The sequence below is a fragment of the Aotus nancymaae genome, unplaced genomic scaffold (assembly GCF_030222135.1).
Source record: "Aotus nancymaae isolate 86718 unplaced genomic scaffold, 86718_ANA_hifiasm-v0.15.2.pri h1tg000040l, whole genome shotgun sequence".
Classification (NCBI taxonomy): domain Eukaryota; kingdom Metazoa; phylum Chordata; class Mammalia; order Primates; family Aotidae; genus Aotus; species Aotus nancymaae.
Window position 1 is genome coordinate 103,337,971 of NW_026988454.1, and position 26,106 is coordinate 103,364,076.

A 26,106-nucleotide genomic window follows, 5' to 3' on the forward strand; every position below is an offset into this window, starting at 1 on the left:
ATTGATCATATTCTTGTTTCTTTGTTTAACATTTTTAAATTACTTTATAACCATAATAAAATCAAAACATTTAACCCCTTAAAAATTTTTAAATTATCTATCTAAGTCTTCTTCTCATGTCATATGGCTGCTTTGTTTTCTGGGTTACAATTTATATACCTGGAGCTTAAATAACAATTCCCAAGAATTTTTACCTTTTGGATAAGCTTTTGTGTCTTAGTCTCATATTCAAAATGTAGAAGTCTGAATTAGATATCCTATGCTTAAAGTGATCGGACTCCTGAATATTGAAATGAGACAAAGCTTTCTCTTTGTCTGAATAATATTCTATTAATAGAACCTTTATAACTTCCCCTTTCACCCTTGCAAACATAATAGTGTGGCTTCCTGTTAAGCTTGAGTTCCACTGAAACATTCTATCTGCCACTCCTCAAAGAGCTGCTAAGCAGTCTTCTCTAATCTAATATCTATATTTTTTAATTGCACACAATAATATAAAATTTTATATTTATTCTAAATAAAATTTATCTGCTTTTTAGCATATTATTCTTGCCTTAGCTTATTATTATTGTCAAAATATTGTATGACAGAATTGGACTAAAACTGTGACAATTTTAAAAATTCTTACTCATTTGTAACACTGATCTGCTTGCTTTATACATTTTCAGAAATATTGTTATCTTTTAAAATTAAAAAAATAAAGCCAACATATAATCTTATGACATACCTTGCTAGAGCAATTTCTCTACAGTGACATTTCATTAATCAATACTCGTTTTTTGAGAAGATTGCACAAATAGCCATGAATCTACATACCTATAATATAAACTAGTGTTTATTTTTTACACCTTATCTGTAATGTTATATTATGCTGAATGTAGGCTAAAAGAAAAATACACTGTTTATGCAGTAGTCACTTTATGAGTCTAAAGATCAAATCAGGATTTAGCAAGTCAATTTAATTTAAGTGATATGTTTTAGGATGATCATTATTGATATTACTTTTGCATATCTTAGCAAATTTATTTAATGATCCATTGGGGTATTTTTACAGTGATATCAAACATGTTGGTTTGATATTATAGATGCTAATAAATTCATTGTTTTTCTGTTAAAAAGTCAATTTCCTTTATTTCTATCTGATCAATTTATTTTCTTTGTCCCAAATACCATAATACTGCTTTTATTATATAAATTAATAAATATATATAGACCACCTACCATGTGCTAAGCTCAACAATAGTGCAATGTTGAACTATAGACAAGTTCACTTTTCTCATGAAATTTATGCAACAGGGAGTAACATACAAAATTAATGTATCACCTAATGTATAAATAAAAGACACCTAGAAGGAAGTATAATTAGGAAGGAAACGAACAGATTGCTATGGTAAAGAATAATAGAGGCACTTTAAATAAATAAATGGCAATGATTATCTAAGGTAGTGATATTTTAGACTAAAAGGGGCCAACTAAGGAAGAACCAGAAAAAGAACATTTCAGGCAGAGAAAGCAATGCAACGACCCTAGATAAAAAATATTTAATCTTTTCTGGAGTGGGACAAAGAGCCAGGTGACTACACTGTGGGAAAAATGGGGAGAGTGCCAGAGATGAAGTTGATGATATAGTTGGGGTGAAATCACCAAAATACCTGAAGGCTTCTGATAAGAAGTTTAGATTTTACTTTGTAAATTGGCACTCCATGAATAGACTCTAAATGAGTAGTGACACGATCGTTGTCGCATTTAAAAATGATAATTCTGACAGCTTGGTAGAAACAGGATTGTTGAAATGCCTAAGGACAAAAGGAGAATGAAAACTAATTAGGAAGAATTATAGTTTTCCAAAGAAGATATAATGAATGAATCATTTAAGTTTAATTTGCCCAAGGGAAAACATAAATTATAAAATGACCAAATCCTTAAAAATAACTTATAAATATACTGAATGATTAATTTGTTAAATTTATCAAATTATTAGAAAATGTTATTTATTCATAAAATTTAGGTATATTTTGATCAAAATGAATGATTTTAATAGATTTTAAAAATTCCTGAGATGTTTTAGTCAAGCAATTTGTTTTTATTTGTCTATTTTTATATCTAGTTTGTTTTTATTTATTATGATCCATTTTATTCTAGCAAGCCAGAATTTAGTGTATGCCTGGTTGTTCTACTATTTCCTGATTTGAGGATAAAAATATATTTTGCATTTTTAATGACAGTTATAGGGCATATATTCAATATTGGGACTTTAAAATGAAAGAATAAGTTTCTATTTTACAATAAATTTTCAATTATGTAATCATTTTTGAGCTCAATTAGATTAATATTTGAGAATTTCTTGAAGTCCAAAATGTGAACCACTCTTAAAATAGACATTTGAGTAAACTAGTCCAACAAATTCAGTACAAATAACTGAAGTAAGTAAAATTTAGCATCTCAAAACTATTGTGAATCAAGTCATCTTACAATTAAAAAGTTCCTCAAAACCTCTAGAAGCCATGTATGTAAAACAATATGCTAGAAACTATAAATATTTAATATACAAATGTTTGAGTGAATTTGCATTTTTGGTAATTGGATTCTGATTAATTGGCTTTTAAACAATTGATTTTAAGCAAATTAGTTTATTTAGAAAAACAAGATTTTGGTAAATTAATCATTTGGCAAATTTAGTAAACTAGTCAGTGAGTGAATTGATTATTTAACAAATTTATTTTGGTAATGGTTGATTTTCTTAAAGAGATACTTCAACTGAATTTTAACATATTGGCTATAAGAAGATTGATTTTTGTGAATTGAAATGAATATATTGGCCTGATTTGGGCTTGCAGTCTAATAATAGAAATGGAAATAGAGGGAATTGAGTGGATATGATGCTGCTTTGGTTTTGAAGGATGGGAGATAAAAAGAGTTCAATGATTACTCCTGCACTTTTGGGTTTGAAGACATAGTGAACACTAGCATCATCCACTGAGACAGGGAAACATGGCATGAAAACAGGTTTGCTGATGGGGGACAAATTCATTTTGAATTAATATTCGAATATACTTGGGATGCTAAAAAAAAAAAAACATGTGAGGATGCTGAATATTATAGACAGTAGAATATGCCAGCCTAACAGGGAAGGAATAGAGTGGAGGTAAAAATCAAATAGTCATCAGAATATGGATGGAACTTAAAATCAGGATAGGAAGTAAAGAAAGAAGCACCAGGATTCATTCCTGAGGTTCTCCGGCATTTAAATTGTGTGTAGAAATATTAATAACATGTTGAAGAAAGGAGTCTAAAAGGAGTAGCTGGTGAGATACACTGCTACTTAAAAAAAAAAGAAAAAAAAAAAAAGAAGAAAAGACCAAAGAAAGTTTTACAAGAAGGGTAGAATTGTCATGTATATTCAATAAAATAACAATTTCCTGTAGGCCACCATACTGAATTCCCTACCTCCCTTTTATTTATTTTTAAGGTTTCCACTTTATTACTCATAATTTCTGTGCTTTGTCTTATAGATACATACACACACAATCACACACAATATGTAACTGAAAACCATGTATTGCTTTTTTTATTGAACATGCATTTTTTTCTCTAAAGTTTCCTTTTATAATTTTTATGAAAATCTTTCAAAGTCATATAGTTAAATGACAAATGTTCATCTCAGAGCAGAAAATTTGCAGATAACCGTGTCTGCCTGCTACACCACCTAATATTCTGAAACTTCAGTCTGAACCTTTATTACTAAAATTGATTTTACTCATCTTTGCATATGTCGTTGATAGGTATGCAGTTTGAACCATTACTTAAATTTTTTATTAATTTTGGAAGTTGCAGTCCGTGAAAATGATTGGTTTTCTAAAAAGCTTTTTTGCTCATTTGCACCTAGACAAAGGCCATGTGTAAGCTCGTCAACAAAGCTATAAACTTGGCATTAGGCCATTATATGAGCAAAATTTCTACAGATTTATTTATTTCTGGGATTGAAATATTTACTGATGTAATGTAAATGGAAAAGAGTTTCATTCTATGAGCTAACACTATTAAAAATAGAATAATATAGCCCAGTGTATGTAAGAAAAATTTTTTTAAAAGTCTGGAAATGAGTCTTCAAAATCAGTAAGCATAATCCAAAAAATTTGTGGTTTAACTGGTATTAAACATGAATCTACAATATTGGGGATAGGAGCAAAGAAAACTTGCATTCGTATTTCAACTAACATTTTTTTTTCTTCCAAATTATATGCTTCTGAAATAAGACATCAAAGCTTTTATCCCAGATAATCTAATTCAGTACCTTGAAATTCCCTAATAAATAATGGTGTGATTGCAAGATGAGATAATTTCCTTTCAATTATACTCAAAGTTAAGGTACCAAAAAAACCTTCTTTTTATTTGGCTTTGTCATGTATTATATGACTAATAACAGCAGCATATCAATGTAATAATAAAATTGGTCTGTTCTACCTAACTACACACTAGGAGAAGTGAGAAAGCAATGCTAAGGGCATATTGTTGAGAATTTAAAAATTAACATTTGAAATAATTTGACTATAAAGAGCACTATTTCACTCATAGTTACATTTTAAATATTTAAAATATTGATGCCTATACCTCACCTTTTCTGTAAATTTTGTAAAACAAAAGATTCATTCAATGTGAGCAAAATAGAAAAGAACTTTTAGTTTTTATATTTAAAGTATGAATCACTTATAATAACTCCCATTAGTAGTAATGGAAATGTGCATGTAATAAATCATTTTGGCGTCTGGAGAATATACCAGAGGTCTTTTAAACTGTCTGGTCATTTTACCCCTGGGTTTTTCAGAAGTGATGAGCCATCAGCTACCATATAGTGTTCCTGGAAAGGAATAGGAAGGTAATTAGAGTAACTCCAGTTTTCTGTCTTTGCATATAATAGCCACTTTTTTTTCCAGAAGTGCATGCATATGTGTCTTAATACTCTCTCACAACAACATTTCAGTAGAGCTCAAGGAAAAAAAATACCAGATCAGATGAAGGGAGGGGAATGTGATTATTAGATATGAGACTCATAAAGATATTTCTATAAGAATAATTATAATTGGTTATAAAAGGAGTTACAAAAGATTGTTTATAACTTTAAGTAATGTCTGTTTAGCATTAATATTACCATTTTGTTTTTTCCTTTGAAAAGAAAAATCTATTAAGATAAAAATCATCTTTTAATGTATCAATTTTTTATTTTATAGGGAAATAAAGTATAATCTAGTTTTTATTGATAAATTAAGCCTGAGTCTGTACACACTAATTGCTCTGTTTGATTTGTCAAATTAGTAACAAAAAAATGGACTCAAAAGGAATAACTTAATATAGCAACAAGTATTTTGTGGCTGAAAATTTCTGCTTCCTTTGTTTAAGGCCCACTATTTATTTTATTTTATTTATTGTGAAAAAATAAATAAAACGTAAAATTTACATTTTAACCCTTCTTAAGTGTATACAATTCAATGGCATTAAGTACATTCATATTGTAGTGAAAGCATCACCACCATCTATCTCGAGAATTCTTTTCATCTTATGAAACTAAAACCCTATACCCATTAAACAACTCTCCATTCCTTCCTTCCCTCAGCCCGATAGTCCTTATTTTACTTCTATCTCTATGAATTTGACTATTCTAGATACCTTATGTGAATGTGATCATACAATATTTGTGGTTCTTTTTTTGTGACTGGCTTATTTCACTTAGCATTGTGTCCTCAAGGTCCATTCATATTGTAGAATGTGTCAAAATTTCTATCTCTTTTAAGGTTGAATAATATTCCATTGCACAGTATGTACATAGTACATTCTGCTTATCTATTTACCCATTGATGAATATTTGGGTATCTTCTACCTTTAGCTATTGTGAATAATCCTGGTATAAATGCTGAAATACAAATGTCTCTTCAAGATTCTGTTTTGAATTTTTTTGAGTATGTTTCCAGAAGTGAAATTTCTGGATAATATGGTAATTCTGTTTTCAATATTTTATGAAACTGAAATACTGTTTTCCACAGTGGCTGCACCATTTTATATTATCATCAGTAGTGCACAAGGGTTCCAATATATCGACACTGCTTGCCAATATTTGTTATTTTCCCACTTGATAGTAGTCATCCTAATGGGTATGAGGTGGTGTCTCACTGTGCTTCTGATTTGCATTTCCTTAGTGATTAGTAATGTTGAGTATCATTTAATGAGGACCTACTGGATGTTAAAGCTCCTTTTTTCTTTCATAGTTTTGATACTTCTAGGGAGGTCCACCTGGCATACATGTTGACTTTAGCTCTGTGTTTAATTTCTTTTTTCATTCATAGGTTCTATGCCTTCTTACTTATTCACTTCTTCATTACTTATAATGAGCACTCCATTATTTCAGAGTTTGCTATAGTCCACATATAATTATTTCAGTTTTTCTGATGTTTGGTGGTTTTAGTCTATGATAAATTAAGAGGGTAATATTTTTAATGGAATAACATTAAGGTATCTATTTTTGTCGATAGGGTTTCTTTCCAAAATACTACCCACAGCACATTCATTCATAAGCTTAATGAAATCTGAACATCTTTTTATCATTTCTAGTTAGCCTGCTGCTTCTACAATCTCCTTCTATGTAGCATTTGAATTCCTTCAGTAGAGACTTACTGAGTGACCTGGTTATAAAATATCAAACATAAGTGAATTCTCTAAAATTAGAGTGATTTATTTATAATCTTTGTTTCATAGTTTAATAGAATGAGGGCTGTGGGAAAGTCATTAACTTGTTCAAGCTGAAGTTTACTCACATAAGTAGGGATAGCAATATAACCCATCTAGCCCTTACTGTAAATTGACATGTAACACTGAGTAAGTACTGGCTAACTGTCAGACATATTTCTTTCAGATATTTAAAGACAGTCCTCATATCAGTTATCCTGTTGTTGTTCACATAAAAAGGCAGACACATAACAAATTTTCTGATATTTCAGAATGTGTATTTCCTCCCACAGAGAGGACTTCAAGTGCTGCAAAAGTACAAAGAGAATTTACTGGTTTACATATTTCAAGATTTGTATCAGAATATATATCATTATATTTTTATCAAGATAATTTTACATATGAGAGATTAATGAGGAAACGAGAATGGAAGTAAAAATATCAGTTAAAGCTCTGAAAAAATACTTTAAGTGAGAGTTGAACAGGCCCTAAATGAAAGAGGTAACAGTGTGAAAAGTATAGATTTACCTGAAAATTAGGGGTAAATCCAACAGAGTTCATAGGTAATTATACTTGGGAAACAGGGACAAGCAGGATTTACTCCAAGTATTTGTCGTTGTATCTGAGTGTCCCTCTCATTTGATGGTGCTGTTAACAAAATAGAAAAAAAAGGAGCATTGACAGGTTTGGGAGGGAAGAAAATGAGCTAATTTTCTCTACTTAAATTTGACGTGCTGAAAGAACTACTAGAAAGACGTGTACAAGGAAATGTAGAGGCCAGAAAATAGATTGATAGGCATAAGAACTGAGGCCATGAATATACATGAAACATAGAAGGAATAAAGGCAAGAGAAGCCAAAGATGAGCCAAGCAGACATACATCAATAGATAAACAGTCTTAAGCCAAAATTATGCCCAAATTATAATAGTATAAGAAGTGTTACTGGGATTGTTTTCTATTTATTAAGGAACATATGATGTGTCCTTACATATGCAAAATATACACATAAACATAACATATTACTTTTATATATTGTGCTCTTTTTTGTCAAAATAGCTAATTATAATCAAGGTACAGGAAGTAAGTCTAGCAAATTCTCTGACTGAGAGTATACTATGGCATAAGTTGGAGAACTTGAGAAAGCGGAAATTGAGACAAGAAAAACAATTTGGATTCAGTTATGTACACAAAATCAACATTAGAGAAGATCAAGGAGGGAATGGTGTGAGTAAATGACGTCTGAGTTTATAAAGTGTCCCCTCTAAAGGTTCGAGGTGAAAAGAGGCAAAAGAGTGAAAACTACTTTCAAGTCAAACAAAGATGTTTTTAGCCAAAATCAAGACTTATACAATTATAAAGGCAAAAGAAGAGCCAGAGGAAAGAAAGAAAAGAAGGTAGTGAGGGAATGAGAACATCTGAGAGCAAAAAGAGAGCAACAGAATAGTCCTTGAGAAGTCAGAGGAATCAGAAGTATGGTATTACTATGAAATTGAAGACAAGAGGGGTATGTGAAGACCAGAATGACAAATGAAAACATGTTCTCCTATTCCAGAGGGCAAAACTGGGCATTTGGAGGAGTTTTAAATAACTAAGGTGATAATTAGCTGAATGATATTTAAGCTGGTTCTAGTACAAATTTAAACAAATGTTCTATTAAAATCCAAAATATGTCAACCATACTTAGCAATTGACTGTAAATTTCAGGAAAAAATAACGCAGAAGTTAAGAAAAAAGAGAATTTGTAATATTGCAAATGAGGATTTAGTCAAAAATAAGGGAAAAATATAAACATATGGATGTTGTAGTTACACAGAGGAAAGTTCTGATTAACCTAAACCTATGTATATAAAATTCTTATTCAAAACTCAAATTTTTAAAATACAAAATGAAAAAGATTAAAGGCATTGAGTTTACCTGTTTGGTATCTGCCATATATTTATAGGCTGATAAATCATAAATTTTTATAGAATTTGTTATCAATAAATATATTCAGATAACTACATATGTCAGAACATTTCTTTTTTTAAAAAAAAAATTCAACTTTTATTTTAGATGCAGGGGTACACGTGCAGGTTTGTTACATGGGTATATTGCACTCAGGTAGTGAGCACAAGTAGTGAGCATAGTACCCAGTAGGTAGTTTTTCAGTGCATACCCTCCTCTCTCCCTCCTGTAGTAGTCCACATTGTCTAATTGTTCTCATGTTTATGTTCATGTGTCCTCAATGTTTACCTCCCACTTAGAAGTCAGAGCATGTGGCATTTGATTTTCTGTTTCTGCTTTAATTCCCTTAGGATTGTGACCTCCAGCTCCATCTTATGTTGCTACAGAGGACATTATTTCATGCTTTTTTATGGCTGCATAGTACTCCATAGTGTATATGTACTACACTTTCTTTAATCCACCGTTGATGGGCTCCTAGGTTGATTCCATGTCTTTGCTGTTGTGAATAGTGCAGTGATGAACATAGGAGTGCATCTATCTTTTTTTGCATGATGATTTATTCTTCTTTGTGTGTATACCCACTAATGGGATTGCTGGGTCAATAGTAACTGTTTTAAGTTCTTCAAGAGATCTCCAAACTGCTTTCCACATTGGCTGAAACCATATTCCCACTAACAGTGTACAAGTATTCCTTTTCTCCACAGCTTGGTCAGCATTTACCATCTTTTAACTTTTTAACAATAGCCATTCTTACTGGTGTGAGATGTTATCCTGTTGTGGTTTTGACTTGCATTTCTTTGATGATTTGTAATACTGAACATTTTTTCATGTGTTTTTTGGCTACTCATATGTCTTCTTTTGAGAAGAGTCTGTTCAGGACATTTCTGTATTCTTTGTGACACTACTAGCCTTTATTTCTTTCGTGTGTGTGTGTGTGTGTGTGTGTGTAAAACAGAGAAAGACAGAAAAAGATTGAGAGAGAGAGAGAGAGAGATAAAACTCCATCATGAATATGTCCCCAAAAGGTTGTATGCAAAATGTGTCAGCATTCATCTTTTATCCAAACAAAACCTGAATATTAATGGTGGCTTTTGGCTAATCATGGCAAAGCAATTCTAAATAAAGATTTCTCTCTTTTTTTTCAATCTTTTGATAAATAATTTAACTTTCCCCGTATTTTGTGTTAGGTGAACTTTATTTTAGTGAGATTTTGAATTGAAAGCTGATTTCATTGCTCTGTTTTTTGAATATTTCACCGTAATTTTCAGAATCCAACTGAAAAAACATATTTTAGCAGTATTTCCTTAAGCTGTAATAACTTAAATAATTTCATTCATGCTTAAAAAAAAGAAAAATTCCATGTAAAAGACAAATGTTACAAGACAATGGGCCACATGTTTTAAGAATTATTTTTTCTAAAATCCTACTGGCATTTAATTAGATGAAGAAGAAAACCCAACAATAAAGAACTTGATAGCATTATTCTTTACATGTGATACTGCTTATCATAAATGTAAGCAGTTTTCTGAAAATACATTAATGTAGTTTTCCATTTTCTTTAAATCAACATAAAATATATTGTATGTATTAATATTGTACACCATAAATATATAATAATTTCATCAATTTTTTAAACATTTAAAAATTTAAAAAAATTATCTATATTTGAAGATCATTTGACCTGGTTATAGTTTATGAATATCCTTTTAAAATACCATAAAAGGCCAGGTGTGGTGACTCATGTCTGTAATCCCAGCACTTTGAGAGGCCAAGACAGGAGGATTGCTTGATCCCAGGAGTTCGATACCAGCCTGGGCAATATAGCAAGACCTTGTCTCCACAAAAAAATAAAAAGTTATCCAGGCATTGTGGTGTGTACCTGTAGTCCCGGCTTCTCAGGAGGCTGAGGCAGTAGCATCACTTGAGCACAGGTGGTTAAGGTTGCAGTGAGACATGGTCACAACAATTCACTCCAGAATGGGTAACAGAAAAAGACCTCATTTCCAATAATAGTAAAATAATAAAGTACATTAATATATTTATTATACAAACATTTCATCTTTTTATAATTTTATGTTAGAAAATAAAGTGTCCTATATATATCACTGAGTATGTGTTTATATCAAGTCCTTGGATATAAAATAACTACTTTAAATCTTTTATAACTATCATGATGTTGGAGTTTTAAAATGTAGTAGGATGTACATCTTCTCTATCACTCTTGAGGCTACAGATTGCATGAGGGCAGAGCAGATACAAATGCAGACCAACGAGAGTCAGATTTAACTTTTAGCGTTCCCAAGAATCTTTTGATTGAAAAAATTTACTTCTCAAAATAATGTAACATTCTTCTTTTATGCAAGGCAAAGTTACATTGTAATGATGGTTTTCAGTTATTGATGCCAAAGCAATTAAACCTTATTTGTTAAAGAAATATTTCAGCTTAGGAAATATCCATTCCATTTTTTACTAAGAAATGCTGAAGATACATTGCTCTGCTTAAAAATCTCCATGGATTCTCTAGGAAATTAATATGCAAATTCTAATTTTCATTGGCAAGGGATTTCTCACTTTTCATTTTAAATATAATTAATTATTACCATGTATATGGTGTTAATAATACAGAATTTTGTGTTCCCTACTGAAGAGACACTTCACTGTCGGACTTCTTCATATTTGCCTTTGATCTTTATCTTAAAGATCTCCTAGTAGCTGAAGCATAATTATTTAGAGTCACAACCTTGACAAAAATCAAGAAGAAAACAAAATTAAAGGAGAAGTTAAAAGGGTGAAAATAAATAAAAGGTAGAAAGATATACTTGCCTTAAATAATAAGCTCTTAAGAGTTCTTGGTTGAAAAAATTAAGCTGGGAGTAGTAACAGAATTGTAGATGATATTTCTGCTGCTATAAACTTCACAGGAAGCAGAAGCAGCCTACTTTAGAATTGGGCCACAGATGCCAATGCGTAGATGTGGGAAGTGCAGATAATGAGGACTAGAAAGAGGGTAATACAACATTTCAAGAGTGCTGAACTGTTCAAATTCTTTCTGACAGCTTCTATTCAACAATATCCAAACTGAAATCCCACTTGCTCTTATCTACAATGGGCAAGTAGGAGATATTGGCAGTAAGCAGACAGATAGAGGAAATCATCCAAACCATGAGGTGAGGTCTGGATAGCTGCTCCAAGGTAATTTTTTTTTGGAATTCCAGGGAATAATCTTTCAACTCAAACCTCAAAGAGAAAAATTAACTCGGCCTTTAAACATGGAGCCTAAAATAAACACTTGTATTTTTCTATCCTACAAAGATTGTTTTAAAATAATGAATAAAATAGGGGCAAAAAACAGAAAAGATAGAAAGAGAAAAGGCAATAGTATGTATACAGAGAAAATAATTTTTGCAATCAATTATTCAGTAGTGTGATGTCTATATTTCTTACAACGGCAAAAATGAGGAAAATATTCTTCATTTTCTAAAATATTTTAATTATTGTTGGTATTCTCATGGATAGTTTTGATTTAAAAAAAATATAGCATCTGTAGCAAATTATTTCTCCATGATATTTTAAGTTTTTTGAGTTTACAATCTAAGCTTTGTATTTAAATTTATACTGAGAATCCACATTCTTTCAATAATGTACATGAGTTAATATATTCATACTTTCTAGGAATCTATTCTTAATACCTAAAAAATATGAGATTAAAATAGAATCCATAGCATCGTAAGTTCTATCAGATACTAAAAAGACAATATAAAACTAGGACATGAGGAAATTCCTTAAAATTATATTCTATCAACAAATAATTTTTAAGCACTGATTTTGTGCAAGACAGTTTGTTAGGTGCTGTGTAATATTAAAAAGTGAACCTCCTACCCTTAAAGCATACAGCCACTGACCTATTTCTGAATTCTATGTTTTCTTACTTTGTTACAATAATTTACAATAATTATCTAACTTGTTTTTCTTCATCCAGCTCTTTCCCCTTTAAAGCTACTCTAGTTCTTGTTTTGAATCTATTTCAATTGTTGTTTATTATTTTTTCAGTATAAATGTCTGCCATTGAACACTACTGCAAATTTGTTTTTCAGGGGTAAAAATAACATGTCAATGAATGATTGTCTTCCCCTCTAGGTTGGACATTCATAAATTCAGAGATTGTATTGTAATTACATTTTCCTTAATCATTAAATATATGTCAGTTGAATTAAAGGTAATATAAATTGAATTGTATTCAACACCAAATAAATGGAAAATATTTTTATTATTAAATTTTATTTATTATACTTTAAGTTCTAGGGTACATGTGCAGGTCATGCAGGATTGTTACATATGTATACACATGCCATGTGGTTTGCTGCCTCCATCCCTCAGTCACCTATATTAGGTATTTCTCCTAATGTTATACCTCCCCAATCCCCCCATCCCCTGCTATCCCTTCCCTAGGTCCCCACCCCCCAACAGGCCCCAGTGTGTGATGTTCCCCTCCCTGAGTCCATCTGTTTTCATTATTCAACTCACATTTATGAGTGAGAATGTGCAGTGTTTGGTTTTCTGTTCTTGTGCCAGTTTGCTGAGAATGATGGTTTCCAGATTCATCCATGTCCCTGCAAAGGACATGAGCTCATCCTTTTTTATGGCTGCATACTATTCCATGGTGTATATATGCCACACTTTCTTTATCCAGTCTATCACTGATGTGCATTTGGGATAGTTCCAAGTCCTTGCTATTTTGAACAGTGCTGCAGTAAACATATGTGTGCATGTGTCTTTATAATAAGACGATTTATAATCCTTTGGGTATATACCCAGTAATGGGATTGCTGGGTCAAATGGTATTTCTGGTTCTAGATCCTTGAGGAATCACCACACTGTCTTTCACAATGGCTGAACTAATTTACACTCCCACCAACAGTGTAAGAACGTTCCTATTTCTCCAGCATCTGTTGTCTCCACGTTTTATGATTGCCATTCTAACTGGCATGAGATGGTATCTCAATGTGGTTTTGATTTGCATTTTTCTAATGACCAATGATGATGAGCATTTCTTCATGTGTTGTTGACTGCATAAATGTCTTCTGAAAAGTTTCTGTTCATATCCTTTGCTCAATTTTTGATGGGATTGTTTGTTTTTTTCTTGTAAATTTGTTTAAGTTCTTTGTAGATTCTGTATATTAGCCCTTTGTCAGATGCGTAGATTGCAGAAATTTTTTCCCATTCTGTTGGTTGCCGGTTCACTCTAATGATTGTTTCGTTTGCTGTACAGAAGCTCTTAAGTTTAATTAGTTCCCATTTGTCTGTTTTGGCTTTTTTTGCCATTGCTTTTGATGTTTTAGCTTGAAGTCCTTGCTTGGGAAAACTGGCTAGTCATGTGCAGAAAGCTGAAACTAGACCCCTTCCTTACACCTTATACAAAAATTAACTCCAGATATATTAAAAATTTAAATGTAAGACCTAATGCTATAAAAACCCTAGAAGAAAACCTAGACAATACTGTTCATGGAAAATATTTTCAAAAGAATTTTTGTAAAGAAAGAAGAAAACCTGCAGTTTGCTATTCGAGTTAGTACTAAAAATGCAAATTATTTGAGGAGTAAGTCATTTTGTAAGTTTCATATTTTGTTGGACACAATTTATATTTAAAATTATTTAAGGATTGAAAGTTGTAAGAGCAGAATAATTTCTTATACAATTAAAGATTGTCAATGTAAACGTTTATTTTATGAATAATCAAGGGATTATTTAATTCTAAGTACATTTATTTAAATATTACTGCTTTCAGCTAATGAATGAGAAATTAGTAGAGAGTAAAGAAAGAAGAATAAGTATAAACCAGATAAACCAGAACTTAGGAAATACCAGAATGGCCTAGAGGACAATGTTCTCCATGATAATAATCTTTAAGTATATCTGTATTACTTTATCCACTTCCTGTTAGTCCTTCATCTATGTATTTTTCAAATACTTCTTGAACTTATTAATAGTTTCAACATGTATCACAGATTTAACAGATTCTACATATTGATTTACACCAATTAAATCCAAAAAATATTTACCAAGTACTTATGATAAACCAGCCTCTTATTCTGACAATGAGATACAAAGACATAACAGCACCTTCTGTTTTTAAGAAAGTTGCCTAAGATAAACATTGTTATGAAAGAGTGATAAAACTAGTAACATTACACAAAAAGGGTTATAGGATCCCTATGGGGGAACACTTAACTAGTGCTAGTGGTGCTACAGCTTTTCAAGTTTGTCAGAAAACTCGAGGTAAAGCTAGGTGGAGGCAGATAAAGGAAGAAATTTGAAGTGGAGGCAGATAAAGGAAGAAATGGAAATCTCAAGCAGAGGAAAAAATGTGATTAAAATCCAAGAGAAGCATGAATCAGCAGTGCCAGAAACTACGGACAGCTCAAAGTTGCTGAGAGATAAACCTCTCAAAGGAACATTAAGGGAATGACCACTATTTGTAATGTCTTAGAATTTGGGGAATAAAACTGTATTTGGTTGTTTTTTGATTTAGATGTCTTAAAAAAAAACAAACCCTGACCTTTTAGAACAATGATAATAAGAATACTAATAGTAACTATCCTTAGTTACAGGTTTATATACCAGACGTTGTGCTAAGTACTTTGCATCTGTCATATAACTTTATCCTCACAAAATGATTTGAAAAAGCTTATAATACAAGCTACATTTTATAGAATTAGGAAATAAGGATATAAATTTACCCATTTAAGTTCTTCTTTTTTCCATGTATAAGAATCCAAATAATTTTAGATGCTTTCTCCAATTACTTTAAGTTTCCCTGTATCATTTTGAGGTAATAATTAGTCTTACTAATTGCTATTTCAAGCAAAGAACTTTTTAAGTGATGTTTTTTAGTGCTAAGTAATTGCTTATTATTTTCTCTGTTCTCCAGAATAATGTAGAATTTTCTATGAAAAATAGCAACCCTATTTGTCACTGATTTTGAGAAATAATTATCTTTGCTCCTCAAAGCTCTTTAACTCCGTACCTCATTTTTTAATCACTTTCTAAATGACCATTATTTATTCAGTCATTCAGGATTAAATCATGGTTATTATATTTTTATATCTGTTCTCTTTTCCTTCTTTGAACTGGCAAATTTCTCTGCAAAAATGGATGTACTATCCCTGCCTTTTGAAGCAGATTATGTATCTAGTATTACAACAACATCACTATTGTGACTTCTTAATCTTGATTAAACTAATTTCCTATTTTGAAACCACCCATTATCATATTTCTCCCTTAAGCTCAGACAAAAATTAGTATTTATTTTGATTGTCATTAACTTGTTTTTCTGCATTTAGAATACTTTTATTACATTTCTGAAATTTAAAAAAGGAACTATGTCAACAACTTAAACAACTTCCATTTGGCATATTATAATTGAATTCTGTCCCACCCAAAATTCCTTTCTTCCTTTTAATGATATTTCTTTTGTTGAAACGAAGTATTTATTTTGTGCTAGGCCTTTACCTTATTTTATAGACTTATTTTTTAAGATATTTTGGTTCTGAAACTTGAAAGTAATTTATTTCTATTTATATGAACAGATTTACGATTTTCTTTATGTTTGACACAAATAATAGCATCATCCTGTAAAAATGAAATGCTAGTTGAGCTTAAAAATATTCAACTCTCCATCTATTCCTAACCCAAATCCTCAGTGTACTGTATTGTTAACCCAAATTACCTATCTCTTTTGACCAGCTGTTCTCAAATGTTAGTGTGAAAAATAATTACTTCAATAACTCATTAAAATGAAGATTATCTGGCTCCAATGTAGGATGGCAGGATGAGATACAAGAATTTTTATCTGTAACAAAGTTCATTATAGAATTATAAAATAGAGGGGTTCTCAGGTAGACTTAAGAATTACTGCATTTGACTGCTCTAGAACACTCACTTTTACAGGGCTGTCCTTTTGCTTGGGAAGTTCCTAGACACATATTCCCTGAAAGCTCACACAACTAATTTATTTAAAAATGATTTTATTGAAGCAAAATTTATATATTATAAAATATACTCATAATAATATGATTTGAGGCTTTTAGTAAATTTATTGGATCAGGTAATCATTATCACAATCAAATTCTAGGATATGCCCATTATTTCAAAAAATTTCCATATGCCTTTTTGCTGTCTTCATTTTACTTTCTGCCTTTTCTGGAGAGTCTATGTAAATGGAATCATGCACTATGGTCTTTTTTGTCTGGCTTTTTCACTTAGCATAGTGATTTGAGATAAATCTATGTTACTTTGAATCAGTGGTTCATTTGCTTTCATTGATGAATAGTATTCCATTGTTGAATTTACCATATTTTTAAAGTATCTCACTAGCTCATAGACCTTTGGATTGTTTCCAGTTTTTATCTATTATAAGTAATACTGTAGATTTATATGAGTCTTTTTACATGCAATATATATGTATATATTGAGATGGAGTTCCACTCTTGTTGCCCAGGCTGGAGTGCAACGGTGTGATCTCAGCTCACTGCACCCTCCACCTCCTGGGTTCAAGTGATTCTTCTGCCTCAGCCTCCTGAGTAGTTGGGATTACAGACATGTGCTGCCACATCCAGCTAATTTTGTATTTTTAGTAGAGACAGAGTTTCTCCATGTTGGTCAGATTGGTCTTGAACTTCCGACCTCAGATGATCCACCCTCCTCAGCCTCCCAAAGTGCTGGGATAACAGGAGTGAGCCACCACACCTGGCCTATACTTTTATTGGGTAACTTTATACAATTGATTCTTAAAACCATATGTCCAATATTGAAATATTTTATTTCCACAATCAAAATGGCATTATAAAAATAATTATTTCTCAAAGAGTTTATTTACATATATTGCTTATGTTGCATTAAAGATATGATTTATAGACCATGTGCCAGAGATCACTAGTTTTCTAAACCAACTTTTATGCTCCCTTTCTCTTTAAGAAACATAATTTTGACTTTCACTTGATGTGTTGTTACCTGAATGAAAATACTTCCCAAATTCCTTTGCAGTTAAGTGTGGACATGGATTAAGTCTCAGCCAGAGTTGTAACTAAACATGATGTTTAGAATTTCTAGGAAGGCTGCTTAGAGCAAGTTTACCAAGCTTTGGGTTAGTGAAGGCATGTACTTCTCCTCTCTGTTAGGGGTGAATAAAGTTAAAAATAGATCCTCCTATCAAAGGATAGGAGGATCAAATGCTAGACAAAGTGATTCGAAATGACCAAAACATGTTAGAGTCTCTCTAAGATGTATGCAGAAAAGAAATGATCTCATTTTTTTGGTCTCATTTTATGTCTGCATACACCATTCCATGGTGTATCTGTACCATGTTTTGTTTAGCCATTCTGTCATTGATGGGCACTTAGCTTGATTCCATGTCTTTGCTATTGTGAATAGTGCTGTGGTGAACATTTATGTGCATGCATCTTTATGACAGAATCATTTATATTCCTCTGGGTATACACCCAGTAATGGGATTGCTGGGTTGAATGGTAGTTATGCTTTTAGCTCTTTGAGAAATCACCCATACTGCTTTCCACATGGCTGAACGAATTTACACTCCCACCAACACTGTATAAGTATTCCCTTTTCTCTGCAACCTTGCCACCATCCATTTTTTTTTGTTTTTGACTTTTTAATAACAGCCATTCTGACTGATGTGAGATGGTATCTCATTCCGGTTTTGATTTGCATTTCTCTAATCATGAAGACATTGAGCTTTTTTTCATATGCTTGTTGGCACGTGTTTGTCTTCTTTTTAAAAGCGTCCACATCCTTTGCCCACTTTTAATGGGGTTGTTTTTCTATTGTAGGTTTAAATTGCTTAAGGATGCTAGATATTAGACCTTTGTCAGATGCAAAGTTTGCAAATGTTTTCTCCCATTTTGTGTGTATACTCTGTTGATAGTTTCTGTTGCTGTGATGAAACTCTTAAGCTTAAAGTTCCCACTTATCAAATATGCTTTTGTTGTGACTGCTTTTGGCATCTTTGTCATGAAATCTTTGCCTGTTCCTGTGTCCCTGATGGTATTGCCTTGGTTTTCTTATAGGGTTTTTATAGTTTTGGGTCTTACATTTTAAGTCTTTAATTCATCTTGAGTTAATTTTTGTATATGGTGTAAAAAAGGAGTCTACCTTCAACCTGCATATGGCTGGCCAGTTATCCCAGCACCATTTATTGAATAGGGAGTCTTTTCTCCAATACTTGTTTTTGTCAGCTTTGTCGAAGGTCAGATAGTTATAAATGAGAAGCCTTATTTCTGGGCTCTATATTCTGTCCCATTAGTTTATATGCTTGTTTTAGTAGCAGTACCATGCTATTTTCATTTTTGTAGCCCTCTGGTGTAAAGACAGGTAATGCGATGCCTCCAGTTTTGTTCTTTTTACATAGGATTGCCTTGGCTATTTTGGTTCTTTTGTGGTTCCATATAAAGTTTTAAATAGTTTTTTTCTATTCTGTAAAGAAAGTAGCTTGAGAGGAATAGCATTGAATCTGTTAACTGCTTTGAGAAGTATGGATATTTTAATGATATTAATTCTTCCTATCTATGTGTGACATGGTAAAAGCCCCATAAAACTGCATACCTCAACCATACCTCGGCTTTCTGTTGAAACTGCTCTCTATAACCCAAATGTGAATAAGTAATTAAGGACTGTAATTTCCACCCTACCCAGACAATGTGTAAACAAATGCTAATCTTTACTTCTGTGAACCACTTAAGTAACAATCAGAATGTCAAAAGTCCCCTGGCCCTCTGAGTGTCTGGAGCCCCTCACTCTCATCTTCACCCAGGAATCCACTGGAATGTCCGGAGCCCCTTACCCTCATCTCTGCCCAGGAGGTGATTTACAGAATCCACTAGCCCTCAGAACTTCTGAAGCCCCTCACCCCGACCCTTGTCCCTCACCCTCACTCCTGAGGTGGTTTTAGGGGTATAAAAGGTCTTGATACCCTCCTTTCAGGGCCACGGGTTGGAGAGACATGAGTCCTCCGTGGCCGCAGGCAATAAAGACCCTGAAATTTGGCATACTTTTGTTTTGGTGTTGACTTTCTATGCTCGGGCCAGTACAACATTTTGGAGGTCCCACCAAGATTTATCTTCATCCATCACCAGACAAAAGCTGTCTCAGAGTCTCGCCCAAGCAGCCACTCCCACCTCGGGGACCTCTAGGGGAGGTGCCTCTTGAGATGTTCCAGGGCCCCAGAGTTCCAGCCCCATGGAGGATGAGTGACTACACAGCCGACATTCACCCGAAATTCCTCAGGGTCCCGGGAACCTCCGGAGGTAAGTCAAGTCTGGGGTCCGGTCCATCAGGGGGGCCTGAGTTGGGGGGCTGGACGCGGTCTTTGCAACTCTGACCAGGCAAGACTATCATGAGACATCACTGGAGGCTCAGGTTGCCTCACTGGAGGCTCAGGTTACCTCATTAGTGGCTCGGGTTGCCTCATTGGAGGCTCCGGTAATTTAGTTTTCGGTTGTTTTCCATAACCTCGGGTGAGTGAGAGAGTTAGTGTGTATATATGTAGTCCCACGGCTGGAAGGCTACGGGGCTTGTATGGGCCTTCACCCGTGGTTCCACGGGGACGTCATAAGGCATAACAGTGATTCATCTCAGAACTGAAAATTCTGAGGTGACCAGGCCTCCAGGGACGTGGCCGGGCAGGCATCAGACTGGTCTCCCATCTAGAGGGCACCCATCCTTTGTCTGTCAGTCGTATATGTGGCTCTGTCTTTATTGTAAATTCACCAGTTTTGTTAGACTCCTGTTGGCTCATATACAGTGGTTTAGACCTGTTACTCTTGAGATGGATGATATTCTCCATTGGCTAAGTGACCATTGACTTCAAGGAATTCTAATTGAGTTTACACCCCTGGAACTAATTCTGTTCTCTTTCCTTTTCTTCTTCTTATTCTATCATTCAGGCCTCATTCTTCCTTTTTTTCATGTCCGAGAGAAAATTCTGCCCCCGACAACTTGGGTGTAGTTTTTTTCCTCTGTTTTAGGGAATCAAACTTTAAATAAGAAACTACCACCCCTCTTTGCCTGTTTAGGGTAAAAAAGGAGTAATTGTCTCTTCTTCCAAAAGAAACAGAAACAGGGAGGAAAAGAGGAGTGAGGACAAGAAAGTAGGGGAGGGAAAGAGGAGAGAGGAGACAGAAAAAGAGAGAGAGTAGACAGAACAGACAGAAAGTAGACAGGAGAGAGAGGAGAGAGGAGACAGAGACAAAGAAAAAAAGAGAGAGTGAGAAGAGAGAGAGATAGGGAGAGAGAAATTTAATGCATTTTAGGGTCCCTGTGTCAAGGTGACCAAAGCTGCAGGGGCGGGGAACTCGCAGCTGGCCCAGCGGCTGCGAGCTCAGTTTTTAAACTGACACAAAAAGCGTTTTTTACTTTCTTTGTGGTCTGCCAGCCCCGCTCAGCTTTCTGGCAGGCCACACTGCCTCAGGGTGCAGTATTTGCATCCAAAATCTGGCTTTCAGAAAAACTTTCTAACTCTTTGTAATGCAGGTGACTTGTTAGCACAGTAGTTAAGGTGTAGGGCCTACAACTACAAGGTTATTTGTTCAAATCCTCAGTGAAGCCAGTCTTAAATTAGTGAAATCTCTTGGGGGAAATTCAAAAACTGAAGGAAAAACCAAATAGGGTCGTCTAGCTCCCGGCCTTGTATCCCCCTCCAATGCATGACAGCTAACTTCAAGGTTGGGTTTTCAGGCCAATATGGGGTAAAATTAGCCCCTGGAGAACTCTGCTCTTTATCTAAACTAGAATGGCCATCTTTTGGAATTGGGTAGCCTGACACTGGGACCTACAACTCAAAAAAAAAAAAAAATTACCCAGGCTGTATGGAAAATGGTCACAGAAACTCCTGGACACCCTGACCAGTTTCCATACATTGACCGATGGTTGAATTTAGTCCAACAACCCCCTCCCCCCACTCTGCCGTGGCTGAAAAGCTGCATAAAACAGGCTAAATACACTTCAGGTCATGTTAGCTGGCCCAAAGAAAGCCCCTTCTGGGCCAGCCATTCTCCCCACACCAGCGGAGGATCAGGAATTACCTCCACCCTACTCAAGGCCCTCTGAACCAGGGCCTCAGCAACCCCCTCGACAGTACTAGTAACCAAACCTTGTTCCCCCTGCATACCCGCAGTGGGGCCCCACACCAGCAGTCCTTCCTCTCCAAGAGGCGCCCTCAACATAAGAAGACAATCGGGGTCGCCCATTCTTTGTTCACATCACCTTCTTGTCAAGTGACTTATATAACTGGAAGGTGATAGAAATTAAAGAGAGGGCCAAAACACCAAGTGCTGGCACAAGCTTTATTAAGAGCAAGGGAAAAGCTGCCAGGCTGCACCCAAAATTGGCGCTCAGCACGCATGGCATGGCAAAGGGTATTTTTATGGCCTGCAAGCCGGCAAATGCATCCAGTGTGAGGGGCTGTGCAGGAGGGGAGGGGCTGGGGAACTGCTGAGTTTAATAGTTCCTGGGTGGTGTTCCTGCTGGGGAACTGCTAAGATGGCCAGAGGAGGAGGGTTAGAAACCTGCTGAGATGGAAAGTTCCCCAGGAGGGGGTCATGCTGGGAGACTGGGGAACTTAAGGCGGTGGCGGAGTTTTACAATGGAATAAGTTCTGTCAGAAGGCTCAACATCCCCCATTCTCTAAGAAACCCCAGGCTTTAACAGGGCTCTTAGAATCTGTGCTCTAGACTCATCACCCCACTTGGGACAACTGCCAACAATTATTACTAATTCTGTTCACCACAAAGGAAAGAGGCAAAATTAGACAAGAAGCCCTGAAAGCCATCATAGGTCCAGGGTGAGGAACAGTAGGGAAAAAAAAAAGCGGGGGACCAAATTAAAAAGGTTTTTCCGCTACCCGACCCCAATGGGACCCCAACACCTTAGGGGGTCACCAGGCTCTGAACCCTTTTCACTGATATCTTTTAGAAGGGGTTAGGGGAGCGGCCCACAAGCCCACTAACTGCTCCATGGTAGGGACTGTAACTCAGTGTCCACAGGAGTCACCGGCTGCCTTCCTTGACCGTCTACGAGACGCTTATCACACCTACACTTCTGTTGACCCTGAAGCTCCAGAAAATCAGTGAACCATCAATCTGGCTTTTGTTTCCCAGTCAGCTGCAGATATTAAAAGAAAGTTACAGAAGTTAGGGGGATTCCAGAGAATAAATTTAAGCCACTTGCTGGAAATTGCCCAGAAAGTTTTTAATAACAGAAATACTCCTGGAGCCATACAAAACAAAAAAGTTACTAAGGCAGTAATAGCAGCTCTTCAGAAGACATGAGTCATTCCACAAGGGCAGGGGGCCTTGTAAAAAGGCCCCCGGGGTCCCTGGCCCCATCAGGAAGAAACCAATGTGCATACTGTAAAGAAGAGAAAATTAGAAAGAATGAGTGCCCCTTGAAAAAAAAGAAGTAATCGCTCAGGGAAAGCCACTGAGGGCTATCCTCAATTTAAAAAGTCAGGATTAATGGGGCTGGGACTCTTATTTACTAAGCCCCCAAGAGCTCAGGGTCACTTTAAGAGTTGAGGACAAACCTGTCAGCTTCTTAGTCGACACCGGGTGGCCCACTCGGTCCTTAGCCTCTGGGACCACTATTCAGTAAAAAAACAATTATCCAAGGGGCCACAAAAAAAACAAAAAAACAAAAAAAACCACAAAAAGCCCTTAGACCACCAACCAGCTCATTAATCTGGGGAATGGTACCATCAACTACTCTTCTTAGCCATTCCAGAGTGCCTGTACCCACTCCTAGGATGGAACTTAGTTCACAAACTTCAAGCAAATATTTATCTCTGTGAGAGTCAAGCTCGCCTCTCAATTCCTCTTCCCTTGGCATCAGGGCCACCTCGGCAAATCCTCATCACCTGTGCTCTGTCAGATGAGTTTCTCTTGCAGGAAACCTTATCCTCAGAGATGAATCAACCACCAACATCAGACCTCCTCCACCAATTCCAAAAGAATGTACCCAGAGTGTGGGCCAAGACAAATTCCCCAGGCTTGGCAAGTCCCCGTACCCCAGTCATAGTCCAACTATTAGAAATGGCAACTCCAGGGGCCAGGTGTGGTGGCTCATACCTCTAATCCCAGCACTTTGGGAGGCCAAGGCGGGTGGATCACAAGGTCAAGAGATCGAGACCATCCTGGTCAAGAAGGTGAAACACCGCCTCTACTAAAACATACAAAAATTAGCTGGGCATGGTGGCGCATGCCTGTAGTCCCAACTACTCGGGAGGCTGAGGCAGGAGAATTGCCTGAACCCAGGAGGTGGAGGTTGTGGTGAGCCGAGATCGCACCATTGCACTCCAGACTGGGTAACAAGAGCGAAACTCCATCTCAAAAAAACAAAACAAAACAAAACAAAGAAATGGCAACTCCAGTCCAGGTACGACAATATCCCATGAGCCAGGAAGCCAGATGGGGAATTGCTCCATATATAACCAGACTCCTAAAAGGAGAGGTCCTTACTACCTGTAAGTCCCCCTGGAATACCCCATTGCTCCCTGTCTTAAAACCAGGCACAAAGGACTATTGGCCTGTACAGGACTTAAGGGAGATAAACAAAAGAGTGGAAACTGTCCACCCTACAGTTCCAAATCTGTACACACTCCTAAGTCTCTTGGGGCCGCAGAACACCACCATTACACTGTCTTGGATCTCAAGGATGCAGTCTTTTGCATTCCACTGGCCCCTGTTAGCCAGCCCATATTTGTTGTTGAATGGACTGACCCTGGTACGGGGGTCTCAGGACAACTCACTTGGATAAACTGCCTCAGGGGTTTAAAAACTCCCCCACTCTGTTTGATGAGGCACTTAGCCAAGATCTTGCCACCTTCCGAGCTGAGTTCCCCGAGTACACTCTATTCCAATATGTGGATAACTTATTCTTGGCTACAAAAACCCAGGAGGCCTGTAAAGAGACCACCCAGTCATTATTAAAAACCCTACAGATTTTGAATTACCGGATCTCAGCTTAAAAGGCTGAACTCTGCCAACGGAAAGTTACTTACCTAGGCTACATCATAGAAAAGGTCAACCAGGCACTGGCACCTAGCTGAGTCCAAGCGGTGCTGCAAATACCCACCCCCACCATGAAATGCCAAGTTCGAGAATTCCTTGAGGCAGTAGGGTACTGCAGGCCATGGATTTTGAGATTCATGGAAATAGCTAAGGCCCTGTATGCCTGCACTGGGGGAAATCAACCTTTAACATGGACAGAAATAGAGCAACGGGCTTTTGACAAGCTCAAGACTGCCCTGACTATGGCTCCAGCCTTGACCTTGCCAGACATCTCTAAACTCTTCTGGTTGTTTGTGCATAAAAAACAGGGAGTCGCTAAGGAGGTGCTCACCCAGATGTTGGGACCATGGTCCTGGCCAGTCACCTTCCTTTCAAAAAGACTTGATCCCATAACCTCTGGGTGGCCAACTTGTCTTAGGTCAGTGGCAGCTACAGCCCTGTTAGTCAAGGAGGTGGACAAACTAACCTTGGGGCAGGAGTTAAATTTAGTAACACCCCACGTGGTGAAGTCACTACTCCATGGAGCTCCAGGAAAATGCATGTCAAATGCCCACATAGTTCAATATCAGGCTTTACTTTTGGACCAGCCCTGCATAAAGTTTTTAAAGGCTACAGTTTTAAACCCTGCCATGCTGCTACCAGACAGCGAGCCAGAGGAGCCCATACACGACTGCCAACAGACAATGGACGTCCTCCATGCTGCTCAACCAGACCTCACTGATGTCCCCCTGCAGAACCCAGAGGAGGTACTGTATACGGATGGCAGCAGTTTCATAGTCAATGGAGTCAGGTATGCCAGCGCAGCCGTAGTCACCCTAAAGTGGGTTTTCTGGGCCCAGGCTCTTCCACATGGAACCTTGGCCCAAAAGGCAGAACTCATACCTCTGACAAAGGCCTTAGACTGGGTGGAGGGAAAAACTGTTAACATCTACACGGATAGCCGGTATGCCTTTGCTATGGCTCATGTACCTGGTGCCATTTATAAAAAATGAGGACTACTTACCTCAGAAGAAAAAAAAAAACATCAAAAATAAAGAAAAAATCCTGCCCTACTAAAAGCTATATAAAAGCCCAAGGCAGTGGCATTAATACACTATGAAGGACACCAGAAGAGAAATTCACCAGAGGCAAGGGGAAATAGGGCAGCTAACCTACAAGCCAAACAGGCAGGCTTAAAACCAGTAAAACCTCTAACTCTTCTTATAACTCTGCCGACCCCAACCCTGACTCCTACCCCTACATACTAATAAAGAAAACTTTGCTAAAGAACAAGGGGGCACACAAAATTCCACAGGATAGTGGATTCTACCGAACACAAAAATTGTAGTCCCCAAGGCTCTAGGATGGGCCCTAGTTAAGAACACACAC

General features: G+C 36.0%; 1 pseudogene; it reads left to right on the plus strand.

The window, feature by feature from the left end:
- Window positions 1–19,882, plus strand: part of LOC105723024 (dihydrofolate reductase-like) — a 128,117-nt pseudogene extending 108,235 nt beyond the window's left edge.
- The last annotated feature ends 6,224 nt before the right edge of the window (window positions 19,883–26,106 follow it).